The following is an 11,956-nucleotide window of genomic DNA, read 5'->3' as shown; positions in this document are numbered from 1 at the left end:
GAGTGTTGCAAATGTGCCATAAGATATGTCTGTAGCCCTCAGCTCTGGTCCGGCACTGGTGCTAGCTCAGCGCTGGGCTAGTGCTGGTGTACTGCAATTGCTCTGCTGCTCTGTGATCACCACAGGATGGCAGACAGGTAGGTGGGGGTATGGGGGAGATGGGGAGGAGGCGTTCTGGGGCGGAGGAGGGTGGGGAGAGGGTGGGAAGGAGTCATGCGGGAGGGAGTGGGTCGGGAGGGAGGTGGGGCCAGAGAAGCTCTGCTCCTTCGCATCCAGAGCTTCCGTGTCAGGCCAGCAGCCTGGCACAGAGACCTTGATTCTGCACTAGTCCAGTGCCTGCCGCAGAATTGAGTAGTCCCATTGTGGGACTGCTTGCCTTACCTGGGGAAAGGAGACAAAAGTCCCCTTCCCCCAAGGGGCCGGCAGTGGCTGCCCTTTTGCATGTAGGATGCCACGGCAGCCATTTTGGTGCTGCGGAAGTCCCGGCACAATGGGCAGCTCAGGATGGGGCTGCCTGTCTCTAGCCCAACCTGTGAGAGCTGTGAGAGGATGCAACAAGTTGTTAATTCATTCTATACCTCAAAGAATGAAAATGTACGTATGTTAATGTTCAGTAGTGAAAATGTTTGGTCATAAATGTAAGTACTGTCCAATGGGGGGGGGGGGAAGCATGTGTTCTTTCCTTTGAATTTAGATATGTGTGTGAGTAGGAGCAGATTAACTTTAAATTAGCATACATGCAAATCATCTGAAGTTTCAAAAGTGCTCAATTGGCTAGCTAAACTGAATTATTTCAACGCCCAATCCTATGCAGTCCAAGCATTGTGCAGTACGGTGGCATCAAAATGGGTGCTACTGTATCCTGTGGAGCCAGAGCAGCAGCTGGAGGTCTCCTTAGGGTAAGGAAACTTCAGTTCCCTTATCCTGTGCAGAGCTCTTGTGGTCGCAATGGGTCTACCCAGAGCTGTGCTCTTTATTTAGTGGGCCCGGAACTATGGACACCCATGTTGGGCTTTGAGTCTTGGTAGGTTGGCAACCTTCAGTCTCGAAAGACTATGGTATAAGCCTACAGCACCTGGTATTCCCAGGCGGTCTCCCATCCAAGTACTAACCAGGCCTGACCCTGCTTAGCTTCCGAGATCAGACAAGATCAGGCATCTGCAGGGTAACAGTTGGGGCGATAAGATCCAGCAGCAGTTTCTAACACTGTCTGGTCTCCTCCAGTGCCCAATCTGCTGTCCAGCTGACGTGTCCTCTGCCCAGTTTTACCCCCTGCCCAGAAAATACATCCCCGCCACTTGGCAGGGTAATACCATGCTCCAGTCTCACTGCTCCGGCCACCGACAGGGAAGCCCAGAGCTGAGTGGCACAAGCCACCTCACTGGTGCTGTTCATCTGGTTGCTGCCAACACATGCTTTATGGCATATTTGTGACGGCCATTGCCTGGGCAGCATACAAGTGGGCAGCACTGCCTGAGCTCAGGATTGGGCTGTAAAATTGCTTAACTGGGACCAAATTTGGATATGTGGGGTTTCCTTCATTCTCTGTTGCACTTACCCTTTACTCGGTTGTCAACATAGCAAGTATATTTCTACTATGAAAGACCTCTTATGAATTCTATCAATCATACTGAATTTGGTTGCAGATTGTAGAGCGCTTAGCTTCAGATTTCATTAGTAATTTATTTTTGAATCTTAATTAGAAGGAGTGGGTTGAAATTAGTGTAATACCATGGAACATTTTTGGTCGAAATGGTTGCTACAAAATACCTGTGCATAGGATAGATCCTGAAGGAAGTTTAATAAGCTGGCAGAGTCAAGGGCTCTAATTAAAGGAATGGTGCCCAAGTCCTCTGCTGACTGATGCAGCAATTTTCTCTGTACCCAATGGGCAAAGATGACTGTCTGTATGTCTATTTACAAAGATGTGACAGCACAATTTTCCAAGCAAGGACTTTGGGGCCTCATAAACAGAGGAAAGTTTTTCCCAAGACTCTTCTTGTTCATATTAAGATTAAGAAAAATGATTGCTGGCTAACACCCTCCTAACACTAAGAGCCCAATCCTTTTCATTCCTCCTCCACCACTAATGCAGCAGTGCCAAAAAGGTCACCTCTGCATCCTGGGGGGGGGGCAGTTACAGAGGTCTCCTCTGGATAAGAGAACGCTAGTTCCCTTACTTAGGGGTAAGCCTCCATGGCATGGGGATCTACTCCCCATCACTAAGAGCCCAATCCTATCCATTCTCCCGAATGCAGCTGTGCTAGAAGAAACACTGCTGCATCCTGCAGGGGGAAGGGGCAGTTACAGAAGTCTCTTTTCAGTAAAAGATCATTCATTCCCTTACCCAAGGGTAAGACTCTGTGGTGTGGGGATCTACTTGGACCTATGCCAGCAAAATCACCAGCACAAGGCCACAATAACCTGGATGGTGTATCGGCCCTGGAAGGGGATTAGAGTTCAGCAACCACTATTGCCACCAAACCTTTGTGGACCCAATCTACCCTTCCCTGCCCTATCACTGCCCCATTCCTCTCTTTCCTTGCCACCATCGCCACCTCATTCCACTCTCCCCCACTCTGTCCTGCCTCTCCCGCCATCTTATGCCTTGCTCCACCCTCCCCACTCTATCCTTACTCCTCCCTCGCCATTTTACCACCCTGCCTCCCCTGCCAACTTGTCTCAGTGGATCTTCTGGGATCTGTTGAAGTGTGTGGGAAAGCTCCAGCCATCCCTCCAGCACTCTGCAGTGCCAGAACATGTTTTACTACTGCTTTATGACAGTCCTTGTTGATGGAACACTTGTTCCACCAATATGTCAGCTGCCCAACATATGTTCTACTAGCCCTCCTATCAGAAAGCTCCCACTTCCCTTTTCTCTTAAGTTTAGTGCTGGGACAAACACAAGACAAACAATGAATTTTTTTTCTCTCTCTTTTCTCCCTTCCCTCTCTATTGCACTGATTCACAATGGCTGTAGCTTCAGAAAAACTACAAGTGCCACTTTTCCTCTCCTCGTGGTGTACTGCTGAACAATGTCCAGCATCAGTGCAATGGCAAGAAAAGGGGAAGGAAAACTCCACCCTTGTACGCTCTCCCTCCATGCCACCTCAGCTATTCTCACAAGTTGCCAGAGAAGTAAAGACTGAAGATTGGAGCTGGGAGCTGGATACTGGGTGGGCTGGCAGTGAAAGGGAGTCATTTTCCAAAACTTTAGTTAGCTAAGAAAATTAATAATAATAATAATAATTTTATTTTTATCCCGCCTTTCTCCCCAAAGGGACTCAAGGCGGCTTACAACATATAAAAACATAATTTAAAAACAAATAAAAACATATTAACACATCATAAAAAACAGCAGTCAGAGTAAAAAATAGGTAAAAAGAGCATAGAGCAGCAGCAAGTCATAAAAGAATCAGGCCTGTAAAAAATATTAAAAGATGTTAAAAAGATGTTAAAAGGCCGAGAACTCAGAAGGCCTGTTTAAACAGAAGGGTCTTCAGGCCTCGCCGAAAGGTCTCAAGAGAGGGAGCCATTCTTAAGTCAAGGGGAAGGGAGTTCCATAGCGTTGGTGCCACCACTGTGAAGGCCCTATTTCTTGCAGCCGCCCCACATACCTCCCTAGGCGGCAGCACTTGTAAAAAGGCCTTCTCTGATTACCTAAGACCTTATTCATGTTCTTTCCCAATATTTTTGGCTTTGGTGGAGCACACATTGCATGCTGTGGACTAGAGGCAACCTGACAGCTCTGGTCAGGTAAATAAAAAACTTTATACTCTAGTCTAGGCCATTTGGCCACTAATGGATGACCTCAGACCTACACCACCCAAGGAGAATCAGGAGGCAGTTCAGGGCTGGGAAGCGGGGATAGAATCTCAACCTACACTAGTGCCACCATAATCCTCCACCTGCCTCTTTTATCTTTGTTCTGGCCCACTCCATGCCCCAATCAGCCCCTCATCCTCTCCACCACCAACCTTCCTGCTCCATTGGAGGCTCTGAGGCCCACTGATGTTGGTACAGGGCTTACGGGCTTTCAAGCCATTGGTAGCAAGCTGCAGAATGATGAAGCAGCTGTGGCTCCAGCAGTCCCAGCTTTGTGCTGGTGGATCTCAAGATCCACCAGTGCAAGACCACCACAGGACAGGGCCATAATTTAAATTGCATACATGCCACTTTTAGTGAAAAAGCACACCGCTGAGTCACTTTACTACTGCTGACGAACTGCAGTGTGTTTGTCACTTGCGTTGCAGCTGTATCATGTATACTTAGTGCTTCTGAGCAAAGATAAGAAGACATACTCCTTCTGTGAAAACCTATTTTTTCCCTTTAATTTTCAGGTGGGGGCACAGGAAGGGCAAAACACAGCCACATATGACCTTAGGATCCCAATTCGTTCCTTTTTGTCCCAGCCCTAATCAACTGCTCCTTCAGCACCATTTATTTTTAACGCTTGCAATAATGACCTCATCATAAAGCCAAACAGATTTGGACGAATGATGATGTCACTGGGATCAAACAATTCTCCTGAGCAGTTAGGAGCTATTCACTCAGCAGTTTCATTGGTTTGCTGTGACAACACCACTTATAAAAATGTGATTGGCTACATGAAATCCTCACTGTTCCTAGGTGGAAGATGTCCATTTTTTAAAAGTACAATTCTCAACCAACAGCTGATCAGTACTGTAGTCCTGAAAAACATATGACTTGGCCGACTTTCTGACAACTTTTCAACCACCCCAATCGCATTTGTTATACCAAATTTTAAAGCTGGAAAATATTCAACCAAACATTATACGCCGTCTTTCCTCAGGCTTCCGGATAATTATCAGTTGAAGATATTTACTGGTTTGCTTTGCTTGGCACTTCTGAAACAAAGGCTCACATTCAAATAGCTGTTAACAAGATTAAAAATGGCCTGAAGGCACATGATGCCATTCTGTTACTGGAAGAATGCCGGCTTGGCCCTGTGAGCTGCCTGGATGGAAACCAAACATAAGCCATTTTGAGCCACTCAGAGGAAGACCATGTAAGTGCGATAAATAAATAACAATGCTTCAGATGAGCCTTGAAAGAGCAAGTCAACACAAATAAGTAAGCAATAAGAAAAATCTAGAGTTGAAAAGCAGAAAGCAGGAATATTGAGCATCAGGATAGAGCAAAACTAGGGTCTAGGAGAGTTTTTTTTTCAGATACATTCTCCATTTGTCAACTCCCCAGTCCCTCTTTATCTGCTTCCTTAGAGAGAGGACATGGAAAAAAAAAATAGCAGCAGTGGCAGAGTCTGTGTGGGGATGAGGGAGAGAAAGAAGGAGAATCCATGAGGTTCTGGAGGATTTAGTGATACCAGGGATGTGCAGTCAGGGGAAGCAGGAGAGGGTGAAGGGCATGTCCCTGTGATTGTGCGTGCCCTCCACCAATTTCTAAGTGGTTGCGTGATCACAGGGGAAGCTTTGCAGCTGCAACTCTCTCTTCGAGAGACTCTCCAAGACTGTCTGATTCTCTCTGAGCCTCTCCAATAGACCAGAGCTGTGGCATTGGCAGCTCAGCTTCTGTTGTGATTGCACAAGCACTGGTGCTTCTGGGTAGCCCCCAGAATCCCTTGTGGCATGATGTCACCCAGAAGCTCTGCAGACTGTGCCTTCCCAGTTTGGGACTTCACTGCACATCACTGAATAAAACAATAATTTCTTCCCACTCTCTTATTTTCCATTAGAGCAAAACTCCAGTATTAGTTGGAATTTGAAGTCCTCCCCACTCTCACCAATTTTTGTTGGACTATCCCTGAGGGAAGAACTTCAAATCCCCAGCAACTTTTCAGATCTACTCTACAAGAATGATCATGGAGCTCCATAGGATGGTGATAAGCATGGAGTAAGAAGGAAAAACCATCCCCTCTTTCCTGCTCTGTTCTTTAGACTCTGCTGCAGCAATTTTTCTGCTGTTCAGTTGTCATTCAGACAGATAAAAAGGAGGGGCAGAGCATTGGTGTGATGGGGTGGGAAAAGTTTTTGAACTCAAGCTCTAAAAACGCTCAAGCTCTGAAAATCTGTCTCCTTTTGGGGATGGTAGGAATTCCGAGCTCTAAGAATTGCTTTCCAGGCCTGTTCCCAGTTAAATTCTCTAGCATCTTCAATTATGATGCATTATTATTTCACAGTTCAGAACATAAACTGAGTCAAAGAAAAGCTCCTAATTTCCTCTTATCCTGCAGAGCCTATTGTATTTTTAACTTCCCCTTTCTAGATATTGTATTCTTATCCCATAATCAAGGCTATCTATTGTCTCCCTCCTTTTTTCATGCCATTCCATTGAGCTGCATGATGTGCCACTGCACTTGGTCCCTGCACACGCAATAGATTTCTCTTGGGTGCTCATGTTTCACATTTAAAACACACATCCCCTTAGTTTAGTTTATTGTCAGTATGGCTATTGATCAGCATGTATCGCAAAGCAACAACATTCCACACACATTATACAATACAATATATTCATGGTATTAAAGCTTAAAAAAAACAAGCACACCTGATAACATATTTACTGCCTAATCCTATCCAGGGCCAGCCTGCAGGGTGCCTGCTGACGCAGCCTTCCCTGCATCCTGGGGGGCAAGCTGACTGGGAAAATAAAGATTTTCTTTACTTACTTTCTCCACCACTCCCTGGTCCCCTATGGGCCTACTCAGATCTACTCCAGCTATGTTGTTGATATAGATCTGAACTGGGCCTCACAGGGGGCCCAGGAAGGGGGTGGTAGATCTCATTGATGATGCTCTCGAGACCTGTCCCATCCTACCCCCAATCTGCCCCAAGCCTGGCTTGATCCCTTCTGCCCCCAAACTCTTTCAGCCAGGGCCCATGGATGGCTGAACTGTGGGGACCTGTCTGTAGCCGTGCCAAAAGGATTGGTCTGTTACTGCTCATTGGTGCCACCTACCTATTGGTGCCACCATTGGTGCCACCTATTTGTCTACTGTGGTTCTGGATGTGGCAGGTAGATTCTGCATTCCCTCCCTTGGTGCTGATGGGCTTGGGTTGCAACCTGCTAAATGTCAATAGTGAGAGGAATAGGGAATCATTGGGATGTTGGAGGAAAGATATCAAACATGTTGTCATTCTCATGGCATAATTAGGAGTGTGATTGTGTCTGAAAGGCATTGCAATCAGCCAAAGAAATCACTATTCTTTTAGGAAAATAGCTCAGATAGTTGAGTTTCAAACCGAGCTCATCTCTTCACCTATGGCTACATATGGGTTCTTTCTAGCTCTTTTGTGGCCACAGTCTCTCATCAGGTGTTCTACAATATTCCCACTCCATTACCTTTCACATATTTAGAGCTCTTGGTAAGAACCAATTAATTAACAACAAGATAAGAACCCTTTTCTGGCATCTGTTGTTTCTGAGATAAAGAGGAAAGACAATGTCTCTCTTCTTTGGGTGAATTCAGCAAGACTTCTGAATTCCACCCAGACCCTGAGAATCGAGAAACATCCCTTTCTAAACCAGTATGTTCCATCGTAGGGGTCTACTCTTCGGGGTCAGGGAGTACGTATTGTGAAAAATGTTGAAGCACTATTAGAACTATTAGAAAAAGTTGCCCTGATGGCAAATCCAAGACATGTTGATTAGTGTTTACCTTAGCATGAAAACAAACCCCATCTGTTTTCTCTCCAAGACAAATTTTCTTTTGCGCTTTACTACAAGGCAATCCTATCTTTGCCAGCTGTGGAAATAGTTTTTGATGTCTTTAAATGAATGGAAAATAATTTCATGGGGGGGGGGGGGAAGCCACACCTGAGACACCAAATTAAAACTTATTATGTAGTGTGACTTTGAAATTTTGCTTGTCGAGATTTACAGCTAGAGGATAATATGCCTACACCAACAAATGGGTTACTGCCAGAGGTACCATACAGATGTGCCCAGATATAACTTGTGCAGCTAGGACTTTCATGTATTCGCACGGGCTGCCTCTGCTTTGCTCTCATGGCAGGGAATGGCTCTGATGATGAGGGGTAGGGGCAGTTTACATAGCATGCTGAGACACCCTGCTGTACCCCCCTATAGCTATGCTACTGAACTCGGTGGTTGTAGAGGACTGAATAGTGGTCATACAACTAAGAAGAACCAAAGCATCACAAAAAAAATTAGACTGTAGCGTATATAAAGCAACTGTTTGAACATAATTATTGACAGCGCAATCCTAATGTTGCGCTGAAGCATCGCAGGCCTCCCTGCAAGTGTTGCAAACATGCCAGGATTCTATGGCATGTTTGCAACAGCTTGCACCGGTACAGCAGCCACTGCCCTGCCGCTAGCAAAGAATAGGATTGCACTGCAAATCATGTTACTCATGTTTTTGGTAGCCCTTAGTTTTTCTGAGTACAAGCTCTCACTGCCTGAGGGTGTGTGCAAACAAAAGATTCACCTCATGAAATCAATGCAATAAAATCAACTTGTCATGAATTTTCCACTTCAGAAAGAATGATGTGGGAATATGCCCAAAATACAATGGAGAGAATGTGGTCAGTTCTAAAGGGGAAAATCTGACTCCTTGAAAGTGGAGGAGAAAATAAAGATTGACCCTCTTTCCAGTTGGCACCCTGAAACACTCATAATACTGAATAAATATGCACTGACTCATGAGATGCTATATTTTATGGGAGTTGCTGCAACCATTTCCAATTTGGTATTTAATTTTTATTATTGGGGGGGGAAGGCTTGCTTTCATTTCGTTAAAAAATGACAATAACATCTGAACGACTGTCAAAAAGTAAGATTCCACAACAATTAATTTTAATTGTTTGTCAGTAATATAACACTGAATTGTCTTTTCACATGAACTATTTTCTATCTAAGTCTTGAACAGGTGTTTTTTTCTTTTTTTTTCTTTTTTTCTCCCCTCTGGAAGAAAAAAAAAAAGCTCTGGTAAACAGTTTCAAGCTTCTCAAAACAGAATGCAGTGGTAATTGGATTCAAAGGTCAGCTGTTCCAGGGTGCTGCATAAACCTGTCATTTATAATATATCCCTAGGAGTGGACACCTTTGAATTAGTGATACTTGTGATTGTCTCCATCCTGCAAAGTTCTCTGTATGTGAAGTTATGGTAATCCACCTGGGCCCATTATTGTTTTTACCTGTGAAGTCGCAATCCAGCTGAAATCGCATCCTGTCATTTTGATCAAGATGGGATTTGAAGCTAAGTCTCGGAAATAAAAACAGATGGAACACATTTTCCAATGCCTCTCAATCTGGACAATGGTTCATTATACTTGATTTAAACAAACAAACACACACACAGAAATGAACACACTAGCCTAACAGTTCGGTGGAATTATGTACATTTCCTCTCCTCCCATTGCATGCGCCAAATAACTGAGCGTTCCCTATGCATGAATGCATAAAGACAGACAGTACATTTCTCTAAAGGCAATGTTCTGGAGCTTTATTTTCTCCTCTTGGAGCACTTGACTCATGATTGCAGGATTTTCCCCCCATTGTTTTGTATCTGACTGTAGGAAATTATTAATTGAAATGCCAGTCTAGTGCTTAGATGTGGACCATTGCTGTAAGGTACTGCAGTATTTGATAAGGAAGTAATGGAAGGGATTCATAAAGGATTCACAGTACAGTTTTACTTACAGTTACTCTCTTCTGCTCCATTGCACTGAGGCAACAGATCATTCAGAATAAGGGCCCTGGAAGTTGTGCAAAAAGATATGTGATCCCTTTATTCCACTACAAGTACTATTATTATAGTGCTTGCTTGGGACTCTGAGTATAGCCAGTAGTTATGGAGGTGCCACACTGAATTTTGGTTCTGACAGAATAAGTGGTCTCTTTGTGCCAATACTGGGAGCGAAAGTCAAAGGGGCCAAGCAGTAGCAAGAGGTACTCCTATGCTCGACCATGCACAATAGCAACAGAATTTAGAAGCCAGGGATGACCTTAGGTCCCTAGTCCAACCTCAGTGCAAGTATATACACATATCCCCTAGGCAAATGTCTCAGCTTACCTTCTGCTGAGCCTAATATTTTTTTCTCAGTCCAGGTCTTTTGAAAAAGATTCAAAGGTGGAACCTGAGCACTCTGACTAATGACAACACTACTGCTGTTGTAAGTTCTGGAGTTTCACACCCCCTTCTCCTCCATTTCTATACATTTGATAACTTACTCAGAGAGCCTGCCTCCTACAATATAAGGACTAGACAAACACACATAAGGGGCAAATGTTGCCAGTGATCTTATTCCTGATAAAGCACCCAATACTTATATGTAATGGCAGTTGCACGGCCATTATGTAATTATGAATACAGAAGAAGGCCTTGATCTGTCCTGTCCTTGTCATTTGAGCTAGGTACAGATCATTCACAAGCTGGTTTATTGGAGAGACACACTGGAGCTTTTATTGAATCTTGTTGTCACTGTAATATTTTCATGATTATAGCCTGCCTCTAGAGAGCATTCTTCATTGACTTCCAGGTCTGACTCTTTGCTAAGATATTTTCTCTCCAAAGACCAAAAATCATTGGTACAACCGCTGTAAATCATTATAAATGAAGGTCTGGATGTGGGCTGTCAACATCATAATAAAGGAATTAAAAGGTGCAGCAAATTACCTGGGTTATTCTGGTTGTGTTTTTTTCCCCCCCAGAACATATATTTAATAGAATGACATTAATAATCTGCTCTGTAGCCAAAGGCAACAGACACTGCATATCTTTTTTTTAAACTGCTTTCTGTATTGCATTTTTTACTCCCATAAAGAAAAGATTAGAAGAAATTTCATACCGAAATGTACACACTTTTTTTGTGCTCAAGTTCCATTTAACTCAAACCTTGCACAGAAAGATATTCCTCATCCAGCAAATCATTTTGATGGTCTGTGGGGAACCGTAGCATAAAGCAGCCTCTGGCAGCCTCACTGACCAACCCACCAAGCTGCCTACACAAGGCCAGGTTGAAACTGACATGGTGCCAGTGTCACCAGCAAAATGGCAGTCTGACATGTGCCCCAGGCCCACAGTACCCATGGACACAAAGAATGATGGGGCATAGTCAGCCTCAAGCAGGAGAGACTTCTAGGAACAAAACCAGGACAGAACCCATAGAAGTGAGCAGAAAACATCCAACCTCAAGTTATGTCAGGAAGACAGAAAGTCAAATAGTAGCTTGGACAGGAGAATCAATAAGTGGATCAGTAATAATCCTTCCTTCCTAGAGGAAAGTGCTGCAGCACAGGAGGCAAACAAACAGAGAGTCAACTGTGCAGCAAAATCGTTCACAGCATACACACAGTGCCTGAACCTTTCCCTGTCTACCAACCTTGAGCTCATCGATCAGTGGTTCCCAACCTTTAGAAACCTGCAGACCGCTGAGGCAAAAATTGTCATTGTCATGGACCACTTGTGGCTGTGGAGAGTCTGGTCTCCGCCATCTCTGGTGGTCCAAGCGCTCCCCCATGGACTATTGGAGAGGACAGAGAATTGCCTGCCCACAGCCACAGCTGACACTTCAATGGTTGTGACTGTGGGCAGTCCATTCTCCGCCCTCTTTGGTGGTCCACAGGAGATTGATCACTTCCAGTGTCTCACTGTGCAAGGAAAAGTGTACCTTGCAGACCACTTCTCAGAGTCTTGCGGACCACCTGTGGTCCCCAGATCACAGGTTGGGAAACAGTGTCATAGATTATGGATACTGGTGCTCAAGGGCTGGGAATATACCTACTGAGCTTCCTTTGAACCCCATAGCATGACAGTCTTCAGACCAGGGCCTTTGACAGTAATTTTATCAGGAAGTACAAAGTTTATTTGCAGTTTCTTCCCTTCTTCATTGGATCATAATTTCATACGATTATTGGATCATCATTTCTATGATTTACAGTATGTAAAGGCTTACACACCTATAAATACTAATCTTCACACAATATATGCAACAGTTTCTGTGATCCCAGGATA

General features: G+C 44.4%; 1 pseudogene; it reads right to left on the bottom strand.

The window, feature by feature from the left end:
- Positions 1–1,063: 1,063 nt before the first annotated feature.
- Positions 1,064–1,186, bottom strand: LOC136656725 (5S ribosomal RNA; annotated as a pseudogene).
- Between the last annotated feature and the right edge of the window lie 10,770 nt (positions 1,187–11,956).

This window comes from Tiliqua scincoides, chromosome 6, assembly GCF_035046505.1.
Source record: "Tiliqua scincoides isolate rTilSci1 chromosome 6, rTilSci1.hap2, whole genome shotgun sequence".
Taxonomy (NCBI): Eukaryota; Metazoa; Chordata; class Lepidosauria; order Squamata; family Scincidae; genus Tiliqua; species Tiliqua scincoides.
Note: the sequence above shows the minus strand (reverse complement) of the source record. Positions and strands in the feature narration are given on the sequence as shown.